The 14,839-nt window shown below is 45.5% G+C and overlaps 1 protein-coding gene across 2 annotated transcripts in view; it reads right to left on the bottom strand.

Moving 5' to 3' along the window:
- Window positions 1-2,705, bottom strand: part of REV1 (REV1 DNA directed polymerase) — a 55,058-nt gene extending 52,353 nt beyond the window's left edge. For both annotated transcript variants that reach the window (XM_062487882.1, XM_062487883.1), the window contains exon 1: window positions 2,546-2,705. The gene's annotated coding sequence lies outside the window, so the exon portion shown is untranslated. The remainder of the gene's footprint in view (window positions 1-2,545) is intronic.
- Window positions 2,706-14,839: the final 12,134 nt, after the last annotated feature.

Consider the following 14,839-nt stretch of genomic DNA (forward strand, 5'->3'; position numbering starts at 1 on the left):
ACAAAGAGCCCCTCCCTGGGCCCATGGCCTGTGCCTTCCCCATTCTCTTTTTCCACAGAGCAAAAAGCTGCTCTCAGGGCAGAGCACTACAAATACCTATCTCTTAGACAAAGACACTTCCACGAGTATACTATATGACACATGTCTAAGAAGTCCTCATGATTTTTTGCATCCACTTGATATTTGCTCTTACTTCCAACTTCTTTTGTAACTCCACAGCTATTCTCATTTCTGTTTTGTTTCCAGTTTTTCTTCTCATTTTGCCTAGGTAAACACATGGCACTAATTAATCTACACTATATTCTTGAAGAAGGGTTTCAATATTTGGACATTTAGCTCTCTTGTTAAATATACACACACCAGAAAAACCTCCAAAGAGCTGTCAGAGATCTTAGTGATAATAATATACCCCTCTAATTAAAAGAGAAAAAGTGTTGAATTTAAAAATCCCCATTCTCTATGAAATAAACAATAGCTAACAACTTAAATGGGGAAAGCACATGACAGGGTCAGGCAAATTATTTTTTTCCTGCTTGTCCTGGGTTATTAAAAAAAAGTCTGTGTAATCATAATAATTTTTTCCTACCCACTCAAAACCAGACTTAACTCTCACTTTTTTATTTTTTTAATAATCTCTCTAGTAAATGAAAGGGATGGTAGTAAGACTGAAAATTTGCCATAAAAATTCTTTCAAGAAGTCATGCTGGTCAAGGGATCAGAAACAGCTAATGAAAATTGGCACTCTGTTACAACACCATCACTGCAGCAGAACAGGCTGTACCAGAGTTTAAGTACTATTCAGAAAGATGGACTGGTCCTACGTTTGAAGGGCCCATTAAAAATAATGTACTGAAAAGACACATATTGTACACAGAAAACAAAAAAAGTACAAACCACTTTACAACAGAGGCTTGAAACATACTAATGATTTTTCCTGTAAGTGCTCTGCTTTTAAAACCATCTCTCTTTCAAGTAGTTAAACATCAGTGAGTCACAGGATAGGTGTCTGCATTGTGCCCCTACTAACGCTGTCCTACCAGTGACCTCCAGTGTGACAACTTGGGATTATTTACTAACAGGGATTTAGTACATTATCCAGCAGAAGAAATGGACTGAAGGAAAGACCAATATGGTGGGAATGGGTAATAACGACATGCTTGAGGCAAGATGGCAAGGAATTTATCAGATTTGGATTTCTGTCTTATCTTGGATTTCATTTGTGTTAAATGTCATAAAGCTTAATAAAACACGACTATACCAGAACGAGTTTTTAGCTGTAACTTCTTGCAACTAATGGTTATTAGGTAACTGTTCAAACCAGTTCTATTTGAGCAACAATCACGTCTAAATGAATAAAGAATTCAGATCATAAAATTACAGTCCCCTGGTTTTGCTTCTTTGGATTATGGTGTAAATTCTGAGGTAGGACCTGTGTTTTAGATCAGGATGCACAGCAAACATCAACTTTTCATTAAGGTAATTATTAACACAAACAGCTCTGTCATTCTGAAGACTGTGATGTTAATTTTAAAGCAACAGAAATAATGGATTATTACAGAACACAACACACAGACTTTCTACCAAAAAAACAAACGTGCTGGTGATACTATGTTCGTCTTCCTTCTTAAGGTTAACATGCCATTACAGCCCATTTCCCATCGGGGGTTTTTAGCTCATAATCACAGGTCAAATCAATGGTAACTGTATAGCAAAAAGCATCAAAATCAGACGGGGAAGGGGTCAAGACGTGAACACATCTGTCTCTCAGTGTCGGTAAGCACGGGGTCACTCATCAAGCACGGGTCCTCCCTCTTCCCTTCAGCACACCGGTTATACCCAGCACTATTGCTCAGCAAATACAACTTGTGACGAACACTACGGGAAACCGCAGACAAGATACACGCTGCCAGAGCGCGGGGAGCGTTCCAAAGGACACGGCCGCGCCAGGGCTCGGGCTTCCCCTCTCCTCCCCCTCCAACCTATTTCCCTGCAGTGACCCCTCAGCGCGGGCAGAAAGCCGCGGCACAGCCTCGCTCGCCCCAGCTCTGCCTGGGGGACCCGTGTTGCGTCTAAAGCGCAGGCCCCATGTGACAGACACATATACAGACGGCGCAGACAAGACAGACAGACGGACGGACAGGTGCGGGGAGGGGCGGGTGACACCGGACGCGCGCACACCTGGCGCGCCCCCGCGGCGCCTCGCGGGCGCGCACGGGGGGTCTGTCCCCGTGTCCCCCTCCGCCCTCCCGCGCGCGGCCAGCCGAGGCCCCCGCGCGCCGGTTACATAACGCCGCGCGTCGTCCCCCTTTCCCTTCCGCCCGCTCCCGCGCCGGGAAGAGAACGGGGAAGGCCCAGGCCGCGGGCCCAGGGAGGGGCTCTGAGGCAGGGCAGCGGCTGCGGGCCCCGCGCCTGCCTCCCGCTCCCCCTCCCTTCCTCTCTGCCTTCCCTCTCCCCGTCCCCGAGCCACCCCCAGCACGTCTCTCCCGCCATGGGGGCCGCCGTACCGCAGAGGGGGGGGGAAGGCGCTCGCTCCGCCACCGCTCACCTTCCGCCGCGTCCCAGACACACATTCCCGGGGGCTCCGCCGCTGCCGCCTGCCCTGCCGGGCCGTGTGTATGTGGTGTGTGTTGTGTGGTGCTTCACATCGCGGCTCCCCCTCGGGCACGGACGGACGGACGGAGGGACGCACGCAACCGCCGCCTCCTGCCCGCCTTCCTCCTCCCCAGCGCCGGCCGCTCTCTCTCTCTCTCTCTCTCTCCCTCTCCCCGCACCTCGCTCGGTGTCCCCGGCACGGCCCCTCCTCCACCCCCCTTCCCTCCCCTTCCCTTCCCGCGAGCGCGTCACGGGAGAGTCTCGCGCCACCAACCCGCCGCCGCCGCGCGGTCAACAAACGGCGCGCGCCGGCCCGGGCAGGGCCCTAGGCCGCGGCGCCCCCTAGCGGCCCGCCTGCAGGGAGAGAAGAGCCCGGCGGCGGCGGGGGCGCTCGCACGGCGGGCACGTGACGGCGGGGAGGGGCGGGGCGCGGCTCGAGAGCGGGCTGAGGCGGGCGCGAGGCGGCGGCGCCCCCTGGCGGCCCGACGGGAGCGCCGCAGGCACGGGCGGGCGGGGAGGCGGTACCGGGACCGGCACCGGGCATTGCCGTGCCCAGCGCAGCCCGGGGGGAGGCGGTACCGGGACCGGCACCGGGCATTGCCGTGCCCAGCGCAGCCCGGGGGACCCGCGCCCGGGGACCGCCCTGCAGCCAGGAAGCGGGTGGGGAAGGCCCGAGTGTGGTTGTGGCGGTGCTTGGTCTCGCTGCGTCCACCTTCCGGCCGAGGACCAGGCGCGGGGTCACCGCGCAGCCCTGTCCTGGCCAGGCTGGGTCCTCGTGGATGAACTGCAGCTGAGCCAGGTTCAGGCCCTGCCACCCTCGCTCTGGAAGAGATTTCATCCGCAGAAGAGCCTGCTCGTTCCTCTCGCGGGCTGGACACAGGATCAACACCCACTGGCTTCTCCCATGTGATTCTGCATTTTTAATTGCAGAATCACAGAATCCTTTAGGTTGGCAAAGACTTCCAATATTGTCAAGTCCAACCTTGAGCCAGTTACCAGTTTGTCAACTAATCCACAGCACTATGTGCCACATCTAGTTATTTCTTGAACACCTCTAAGGATGGTACATCCACCACCTCCCTGGGCAGCCAGTTCCAATATTTAACAACTTATTCCATGAAGAAATTCTCCCTGATGTCCAGCCTGGACCTACCTTGGCACAGCTTGTCCTGTCGATAGATGCCTGGGAGAAGAGAGTGAAAGGAAACAACGTCCTGGCTACAACCTCCTTTCAGTACTGGGGATATGCTGAAGTGTATCTATGGGGAGGCTCAGAAGAACAGAAGGCCAACTGTGAGGGAAAACATAGGGTATGTGGAGATTCTTGTGTAGGAAAGCAGGTGTAATAGTTGTACAGGAATGTAGAGGGAATGATACAGAAATACTTAGAAACACCAGTCTTATTAATTGTGCTACTTTATGTAATTTACATAAAAATGACTCTTGACTTATTCTGCTATATGCAATTTGTTATATAAACAGCAAATAGCCCCAGTCCTACAACTGTGTCCACATAAACAGATCTGCTAGGAGTCCCCAGTGATACTAGCCCAAACTGCAATTTGGTTATAACCACACCAGTCAGATATGGACTCGGACCCGTATGGATTTAATTCCAGGGATGAAGCTGTCTGTCATTGCAGAACAAGGGCTTATATCGAACCTTCTTTTCTCCGTCTACATGGCCACAGCTGTCCTGTTCTGTGAAAAATGTTACAATTCAAATGTGGGGGGTTTTTTTCTCTACTTTGCATGATAACATTAAAATGAATGTCTAGCCTTTTACCCATATTTAGTTATATACTACTCAAGATATCCATGTAGGATAAGGAAAACTCGAGTTCAGGTCTGTGTCTCTCAGCTGAGCACCAGGTATTTTAGCCAGAGTGTTTGCTGCATTTCACTTTGAGAAATATTTATAGCACAACTTCATGAGAAACACCCAAATACTTGACTTTCGCTCAGTATTTTAATGAAACTTGTCTTCACAATGTGGGTGTTTCCTTCCAGAGGGAAACCCTAACTAGCGTTTTGACCAGCTTTAAGTCAAATTTTAGAGACATTGTGGGTGGCTGCTTTCAGTGTAATTTTTATCAGCAATTATATTACCTGAAAAAAAAAAGTTCTGAAAAATACTGTTTAGAAAATATATGTTAATTAGAATATATCTATTTCACTGTGCCAGCATTTTCCAGTGTTGCCAAGAAATTGCCAATTCCAGTCCTTGCCAGTCTGGAGTAAACTAACTGTTAAAAGTATTGCATGACTGGATATGTGCATTATTTTTTTCTTACAGAGCTATTTCTCTAGGGGGCAGTTGTGGAGCAGAAAGGCAGAAGGACAAGTGGAATAGAGATTAATTTAAGTTAGCAAGAACAGCTTTAAAATGGTTAGTCAATGATTGTATTTTATTTTTAAATAGAAACTGACATATAAGCAAATTATAAGAGTAACCAACAATTATTTAGGGAGGCATGTGGGGACAGCTATTTTGTTTTGTGAAATATAGCTGGGGTAAGAGTTACCAGTTAAAAAACCTGAAATAGCCATTCTATACTTTCAGCAAAGAATAGATACAGTTAGTTAAAATCGGCCAATATTAGTTAAAGAAGAAACAGAAAACTGAATTAATAGTAAAAAGAGGATAAAATAGGGAAGTCTAGGAAAAGGGCCAAAAAAATAACAGCAGTAAATTATCTTCTGTCTTTTAACGCCTGCACACTGTAACTTGTCTTCACCAGCAAGCTCCTGAACTGAAAGAGAAACATCTTAGGTTATAGTAGTCAGATTGGGAACCAGGTTTATTGCTTAGTCATTGGTAAATATTTACAGGGTGCAGCCTGGTTCAAGCCTGCTGACTTCAGTAAAAGCATTCTTGCTGTCTTCACTGAGTTTGGAATCAAATCTGAGGATGAGGAGAGAGGCACTATGTGTTCAGTGGGACTGAGGTTTTAGCTGGGGCATCTCAATGAGGTGTTACTGTTGAGCAGCCATTACCTACAAATCTCACATTCTGAGTCAAAATCTGCTCCAGCTTACAAAAAGTATGTCTGATGTAATTTCAGTAACTTCAGCACAAAGGCTTTTCCAGGTGAAACTCTGAGAGGTTCAGGGTCATGCTACTTGCAGCCTAATATAGAAGGCGTGACCCAGCAGTGGCTATGGCTGCTATGGCCTCTGAAGGCTTCTGTCGTGACATCTCTGCGTCTCATGTTGTCAGAAAGGGCACGTAAAGCCACTGATGGAAGATCCCACCCCGTGCTGTTATTTCTGTGCATCCTTTCCAGTCTCACGTATTTCCCAGGGCGATGTTGGGCTCACAACTACACACCAGTGCCAACAGTGCCAATCTTCCACAGAGGAGGAAGAAAACCTGGGCTTTGCCATTGCTTGCTGTTTTGCTGGTCTGCAGGTAGTTATGCTTAAAGGGCAGAGCACTTCCAATTGCTTGGCTCTACCAGAGCCAAGCCGATTGTATAGCAGAAGATGTCTTTGCCACCTTCATCCCTTTCCAGAGAGGGTCCCTAAGGTGAAACTGACTACCAGTTGCTGCTCACTGCTTTACCATGGCCGTCACTGGCATGCAGCTGCTGTAAGCAGCACTTGTGACAGACAAATAACCAACTGAGAATAGCTGCAGTGCACTTCTTCCTTGTCATAGGATAGAAAGGTCCTTACTTCTCACTCGGTACTTCTCACTCCTGGTTCAGGAGCTCTTGGAAGGATCACCTGTGTCAAATTCACGCTGGGTGGATTCAACTCGGGTTCAGTTCTCAGCCGCAAATTCAGAGGTGATTTTTATTCGGGCAGCACAGAGACGAGACTAGGGGACATTGAATTCATCTCCGTCTCTGGACCCTTTCATACCAACAGGTTCAGCCTTGTAATTCATCCAGGCGCTTGTCTCCGCCCAAGCCACAGAAGGGTGTTTCAGTGCAGTGCAGCGTCTTACCGTGCAGTGTCTTACCGCCAGCGCACCCAGCACGGCTGCGGCCGTCAGTGCGGTGCCGTTCTCCGCGCAAACACGTGTCACACACGCACACCCTGCGGCAGCCAGCCGGGATCGGGGATCGGCACCCGGGATCAGGGATCGGGACGGCCAGCGCATCCCACGGCGGGGATGGCACCGTGCGGCCGTGTCCCGGGTGGCCGTATTCCCGGGTGGCAGGGACAGCGCTCCGTGTGCCGCCTGGGACGGCGGCGCTGCATTGCGGGCATAGCACAGCCCGCCCCTCCCGCGCCCCCTCTGCCCCCGGGGCCGCCCTCCGGAGAGCCCCGCCGGCTGCCCTGTCCCACCGGGAGCCCTGCCCTGCCCTGCCCTGCCCTGCCCTGCCCTGCCCCGCTCCCGCCCGCCAGGAGCCGCCCTCAGAGACGCAGGGAGGGCGAACTTGCTGTTTTGTGGTTTTCGCGTGTTCCTCGCAGGGCCCCGGTAATTATGAACGATAGAGACCCGTCTCACAAATCCTGCAATGCTGTAGTAACACAGCCTGCTGTAGTAATGCCCTAAATATTGACATGTAAAAGCTGCAGGATTATTGCAGTAGTTTCCTGACCGAGCAGTATTGTTTAATGGTAACTAGTGAAACTGCTGTTGTAAAATCTCATCTGCAGGGTTTGGTTGTAGCGTTAATATTTTAAATATCGGTGCCTACACCTACTTTTTAATCACGATGCCTGTTTTTATTAGCTCCTAAACCACAATGCAGTCAGATATTTTGAAGTGGAATATATGTTTTATTGTAATTATGATTAATCAGTGCTACTAAGCAGAGCTGCTCTCGCTCTTTCAAGAGTAAAAGAAGCTAAGGAAGATTTCTAGCCAGGGATAGAAATCTCTGTTCCTCTGGTATGATTTTTAAACACCACAGAAAAAAACCCCAAACCAACAAAAACCTGCCAAACCTGTGCAGGATAATCAATGCTTGCAAACAATCTGTTGACCCCCATCCACCACCTGTAATTTTTTTTTTCCTCAGGATGTAACTACGAACAGTTCTGAAAGGATAAAATAAAATAAAAACTTGCAGATAGCAGCAGCCTGTGTTTGGGCCTGCTATTAGGGGATGTGGCTGTGAAGCTCTTTGCACAGAAGGCATTCTTAAGGCAAGAATAAAGACCTAGGCAAAAAATAGTGGGAAGCACAGCAATTATGAAAAAAACAAACTTGGAAAGGATGTAGGAAAGAATCGGAGCCAATGTGAGCTTTGGGCATTTTGCTAATGATGGAGCAATATGGTTGTTGTGTTACTACTGCAGATCACAGGACCAGTGCTTGAAGGGAAAGGTGTCACAAACAGATATATGTCTCATGTCTTCAAACTGCCCACCTAAGAAGAGTAAAACATGCTGGCACATGGGCCTGTTCTCATGGCTTTATTTTATGAACCTGCTTTACCCTCCAATAGTAATTTTCAGAAGGCGCACTAGTGTCCAGAATGGAGTAATGCATCAGACCCATTTTACACAAAGTCTTGATTTACTGAAGAGTCTAAAGATCTCTTGGTTCTGTCTTCCTTTTTCTCATTACCATTGGTGGGTGCAACACTTTGCTGGTGCAGATCCTGTGGGCACAGCTGAATGGTGAAGAATCCTCCCCCAGTCATACATCAGGGCTGCATCTGCCCTTGCAACTGGGAAAAAATACGTAAAAACAAGTTTTATTTTGGCTAATTTTGTGCTGAAGCAGTTTAGGACACTGCAGTAGAATTTATTTTAGATGAAAATTGCGCATCTGCAAAGATTTCTACATCATCTCAATAGTGCTTTGGTGTCTCCATTTCAGCAGTTCCCTCCATGCAAAATTGCTTGTGTGAATTGATTGGATTGCCATCTGCAGCCCCATTTTAAATGAATCTGAAACTGTGTCTCAATACTCAAAGATATTAAGTAAGAGCGTACTATACATGTACATGCATACATACAACGTGTGCCTTTATTCCATTGACCTTTTATTTTCATAGTCTTCCTAGGCTAATACTCACTGATTAAAAGTTTCATCTCTGTGTTTCAAAGAGTAGTTGAAATGGGGTCCTTGGTCTTGTTTGCTGTGGTTCTTTCAGTTTCTTGATTGTTCCCAGCTGAGCTTGGAGCACTGTTGGACACAGACATTCGTTTGTACAGGGTTCTGCCTAAAGCAGTTGCTTGGTACAACACAGGACAGTCTATTCAAAACAACAAAGTCCCTGTTAGACAACTGGAAGAGACCTCAAATCAACAACAAAACCCTGGGTAGGCATACTGGATCACAGTAATACAAAGAAGCCTAAAGCTGTGTCTCTCACCTAACTGCCCTGTTTCTCCATATTCAGAGACATGGATCTCTTTTGACAGTGACCCAGCAGATGGACTCCCTGCTGACTGCTGGACTTTACAAGGTCCCTTCCTGATCTATTTACAAGTTGCATAGGAGGAGAGTTCTTACTCTGAAATGTTAATTTTCTGCTGTGAACTCTAGGCAGTCTGTGTTAAGGAATTGGGAGGATTTTTCTCTTATGAGGCCAGTTACCTCCAGTTCTTTTCCCTTTTTTTGCTTGGAGCCAGTGTTTTCCTTCTTCTCAGAATTGTTTGAGTTCTCAGTTATATGGAAGGCCATATATTTTACTTCCGGCCAAGATTTTTTTTTGGTTGGTATTGTAATCAGAGATTTAGTGGATGCCATTGACAACGTTCAAACAAGCTTACATATTCTCTTCTCTCTGCACAGAGGGCAAGGAATTATTGCTGGGTTTCTTTCTCTCTAAAGCCATAGGAGAGCTCAGCTTCCCCGTGGTAGAAATTAGTCCGTGTATTTGTTCTGTCTCTCAGGGTTCCTGAATAACAATGAATACCAAACAAATTACGATTCTATTGCACCTTGCAGTTAACAAGAAAGGATCCTGAGGTACTTTGGAAGACAGAGCTGTACTCTGGCATAATTTTTCATGTTACATCTTGTGGTATCTCTAAGAATGTAAGTACTGAAAAATACTATCGGCATCAGTTAAGTGGATGTAGTGGATTTAGTGAATGCTGATTCAGGAGATGCAATTTGAACCAAAAGTGAAGGATTTAAATAATTTCTCCTAATTTAGATACCCACAGCTGAGCAAGCCTTGAATGTACCTGACTATACAGACTCAAGGGTGACTAGCTCATATGTAAATGTCTGTGCTTTGGAATGTTTGATATTAGCTAAGATGAATGTTAGTCACAAAAGTCAGTCTTTCATATTCTTCTCACTCCTCTGCTATGCATCACAGTCTTCTTAACACTTTATCCTTTGGCTGTTCCGAGGTACAGGAAAACTGACAGCTTCTGAGAAAACAGCCTCTTGAATGGATCTGGCCTATGCTGGCTCTCAGCCCAGAGTGGACTCCCAGAGAGTCAGAATTGCCACAACACTAAAGGAAGGGTTAAACAAGTGGAATGTGGATAGTAAAATAGGAAAAAAGAGGACAGCATGTCAGCAAGGATGAAATGGCTTGAGTGTTGCAACCATGCTAGTTGTAGTTCTGGTAGTAGAAAGCAGTAGAAAAGGAAAAAAAAAAAATCTGTGCTGAGGCTAGAGTTATGAAAATATCCAGAAGATGTTTGTGAGCCAGAGGAGGAGACTGGTCAATACAGGTTTGGGTTTTTTTTTTTTTTTTTTTTTGTTTGGGTTGCATATAGACAGAGGCCTCTGCACTATTTTTGGAGAGAATTTCAATTGCTTCATATTATGACATAGAGCAAATCACACTGTCATTGAGGGAACATTGGAATCCTTCCCTTTTTACAAGATTCCTGTCCTACTTTCATTGTATACAAATTTGCCAGAAGGGAAACCAACACTGAAGTGTCAGGTGGGGTCTAGGTGCATGATGGAGAAGATTTTGAGAAGTTCCAGTGAATCAGATAATGCTAGAGATACGTGGTCCAATTCATGTCCTGAATTCCAGGCAGTTCTGTGAGGTTGTGTGCTGCACAAATCATACAGCTGTGATGTACAGGAATAGGTCTAAACCAGCTTGCAGCAGTTTTGTGTTTAAAAATGCTGAATATTGGCTGTCACAGTTCTCCCAGAATGCTAACTCTTCAGACATGAAACTAAGTGAAATTTAGCTTGGAGCTTCATTCTTTTATTAGATAAAATAAGACTAAAAGGAAGACTATGAAAAGTCTTCCCACTCATGACTGTGATGAATTCCTCTGATTTACATATTAATAAATAATGCCATTAATTAGCAAAACTCCTTCTTCCTACTGCACCATTGTAGCAGAATAGAGGATGTGAGTGTAGTAAGGAGTAAATGCTAATTTTCCCATGCTCAATTAGAGTTAAAAATTGTTTTTCAATAATGCTGAGCATCTAAAACTCTAGCTGATTTTAAACGTGAAAAATTGGGCATAAAAAGTCGTATCTCCAATCACAGCCAAGGACAAGTTAGTTTGGCTGGTTATGCTGATTGCCTGCCTGAGAAGGGCATAGCACAAATTATTTCCTGTGACATTCATAGCTTATTAAAGATTTATCTGTGTGTTGCAGTCCTAACTCACATCACCATGTAAAAACACTATAAATGGGAGCAGCAAATGTTTAAAATCAAGCTCGGTCATTCTGAACTTGGGATTCAGAAAATCAATGAACTGTAAAGATGTGGACCCTAAAACAGCTGCAAAATGTTAATCTTCTGAACGAACCATTCTGTGGTCATTTTCCACATAAATAAATTATTAGAAAATGTGCAAGCAGTGCACAGGTTGCCTAGTTCTCTTACCTGAATGTATTTTGGATAGACAACTGCTAATGCATCGAGCGTGTGCAATGCTTTCAAGGGAAGACAAAAAAAAAAAAACAAACATCCCAAAGATTGCTCACTCTGGGTGATCCAAGACATTTTTTCCTTAAATGACAAACAAAATAAGGCAAAGGTAATAGACCAGCAAGTCAGGCTTCCTATTGCTGAGACAGAAAAGAGTTTCCAAGAGAATGCCATGTGGCACATGCTTCAGCACAGCATAAGCCTGCCCATAAACCCTGTTATAAAAGCATCAGTGCTTAGCCTGCACTATTCTGGTTCTCGGAGTTGGAAACAAGTGTGTGTCCCCAGCTGACTCCTGATTCTTACACATACATCTGGCCTTCTGCACCCTGGACATTTCCTGAGGGATTTCAGAACAAGTTCATAAAATCATCATAGAATGGCTTGGGTTGAAAGGGACCTTAAAGATCACCTAGGTCTAACCTCCTTGCCATGGGCAGGAATATCTTCCCCTAGACCAGGTTGCTTAGCCCCTTATCTAACTGATCTTGAGCGCTTTTGGGGATGGGACATCTACAGCTTCTCTGGACAACCTGTCCCAATGCCTCACCACCTCCACAGTAAAGAATTTATTCCCAGTATCTTATCTAAACCTACTCTCTTTCAGTTTGAAGTCATTCTCCCTTGTTCTGTCACTACATGCACTTGCAAATAGTCGCTATCTTTTTGTATTCTCTCTTCAGGTACCATAAGGCCACAATTGGGTCACCCACAGTTAGGTCTTTGTGCTGGATTTTCAGAAATGCCCTGTTGGGCTGAGAGTAAATTGATATTTTTGCCTGTAGGGCTATAACGATGGTGGTTTCCATATGAGTGCAATCTCATCTTTTTTCCATGTTAACCTTTCCTTTTCCCCTTTCCCCATGTGCATACGCGCAGACACCCACACACAAACAGGACACAGTGTGAGGAGATGTGGAATGTGTCTCTTCTTTCAGGACATGTTATGGGAGCTGTGATGTGGGCAGTGGAGTATGTGCTGTATCATGGTGCGGGCACACTAGATGAGATCTCTGAAAGCTGCATCTCATCTTGGGATCCCTGGTGTAAGGGATTGCCCTGCACTGTCCTCCAGCACAGGGCCTGGGCTTAAAGCCATCCTTTATCTCAAGCAGGCTGAAGCACATATGAGCCTGATTTTTGCCAAAGCTAGCCCTTCTTTTCTATATGAATGCAGCAAGTGGCAAATCCAGGCAGGATGCTCTGCCCTAGGTGTGAGAAGATCCTGTGGTTTCCCATTTCTCTGCTACTGTGCCTCAGCTGAGCACTGTGTACATGAAGTCTCCACTGGTTGGATGGTAAAATGGAAGCACAGAGAAGCAATAAGGAACAATGCAAGCGGATTCAAAAGGGATTTGGATCATTTAGTTGATGAGCCAGCAGATGGCAAATGCTGCTTGGTGTAGAAAATGAAAAGTAATTAGTCTGGGAACAAAGAGCAAATGTAGGGAATGGGTGTTACATTCAACACGTTGATCAGAGAGAGAAAGGGGTTACTGTGGGGAAAAAAGCACATAGGAAATGTCACTTCAGTGCACAGCTGCAATAAAAAAGGCAAACAAGACACTAGACCGATGGAACAGTGAGCTATAATGCACCACCAAAGAGGCAATACAGTCCTCTGGAAGATGGTTATTAGGCCCCAGACTACTGCATGGAGCATGGGTCACTGTCTCAGGAAGGTTATGTTTGGAGAAAGGTGCATTATAAAGCAACTAAACTCCTAATGGTTTAAATTATTTCAGTTCTGAGGCAAAGTTAAGAAGCTCATTCTGAGGGGTCAAAGAGACCTTAAAGAGATTTTAAAATTACAGTAATGATCTGTGCAGTTGCCAGAAAATACTTCTAGTAATACAAGATTATAAAAATTAAGGAAGTGGTACCGAGCAGAGAGCAGAAACTTCACAAACTGCTGCACAAGAAAAGGACAGTTACCTTCTGACTCCATTGAGTTGCATATGGTGAAATACAGCTTCAGGAACATAGAACTCAGTCAAGTGAATGATGAACAATTATAGTATGTGCAAGTGTCCTATGGAACAAGCAGGAGGACAAATAAAGACACTGATAAAAGTAGGAAAATCATGTAAGGGAAGAATTCCTCCCCAGGGTTTCAGGGTTTGTTTGTGTTTGGATTCTGCTTGTGCAGATTCCTAAGCTGTATTTTTCTGCCTGCTAATAGAATGAACAACCTTTGCACACAAGCCATGTGGCAAACCACATTCAAAGAGGAGAAAATGGTAGGGGGAAGGTAAATTTTGCCCTGTCTTCTTTCAGGTCTAGTTAAGATAGAGATTGTTGGGCTGCTACTTGCAAAAAGTTGGGTCAGCAACAGTCTGAATTTGAGGTAAACAGATAGTTGACCAAGCTAGGGAAGGAGGGAAAAACTGGAAGCAGGTATACCTGCAAAATGGGATGTAAGTACTCAGCCACAATGAAATAGGTTTCAGGTGGCTATGCCTGTCTAGGAAACTATTTGTGCCTAGAAAAATAGTGTATGGTTGGGCAGGCATTAGAGAGGCGCTTGAAGTAAATTTACTGACATGTGCAGTGGTGCAAATACAGAACTGCAGCCACTGCAGCAGGAGTTGGTTGGATGGAGCTGGTATATCCTGCTTAGCCCTGAGGTCCTGAAGCTGGTAGATGTGGTTTAGAGCATACAGATTAACTGCATGGACGATGACAGGAAGCCTGAGCTCTTTCTCTATAGCACCATGGCCAGAGAAGACAGTATTCAGGGTATATTGTCAGGAAATTGGAGGTTCATTCGCACAAGCCTCCCAACAGAGAGATTGCTACTGGATTAAGTGTAGGTCTTGATCAAGTTTTGCCTCTTCTGTAAGAGGGAATGCAAGACATTGGAAAGGAGCTGACAAGACTGAGCTTGTCTCTGGGGTGAGGTGAGGGAGGTAGCAAATGCTGTTGCTTCATGTCTACAAGGCTGCAGCTCCACAGTTGTAGCCACACTATGATAAAGGAAATTGAGATAAAAACACCTTGTACTGATTAACTGCAGGTGGTGCCATGGCTGTATCACTAGTGAAACAATGAGGATTTGAATTTGCTGACATTATTGCAGCTGCACAAAGCTATTCAGTGCCTCTGAAGATTATGTGGAAGTGGGAAAATATAAATTGTGTAGTTCATGCAGACTGATTTTCTGACCTAAACAGAACAGCATCAGCTTCTTGCAAAGAAGACAGAAAGACCTCAGAGAAAGATGTGAAATAATCTACCCTTATAGAAACCTAATTCTAATTCTCCTGTAGTCAGGTACTGGCTTAAATTCTGAAAACCTGTCGTTTTAGCTTTTCCAAAGCTTAGCATAATTGTTCTGACTGGATATTCCTGTGATCCATATAGCCATCCAAGCCTTCTTTGAATCCTGCACAGTTCTTGACCTCAGTGCTTCCTATGGTGATATCTTCCACTGTCCAATTACACATTATGTGAAAAAGAATTTCATT

Source organism: Cinclus cinclus, chromosome 2, assembly GCF_963662255.1.
Source record: "Cinclus cinclus chromosome 2, bCinCin1.1, whole genome shotgun sequence".
Classification (NCBI taxonomy): Eukaryota; Metazoa; Chordata; class Aves; order Passeriformes; family Cinclidae; genus Cinclus; species Cinclus cinclus.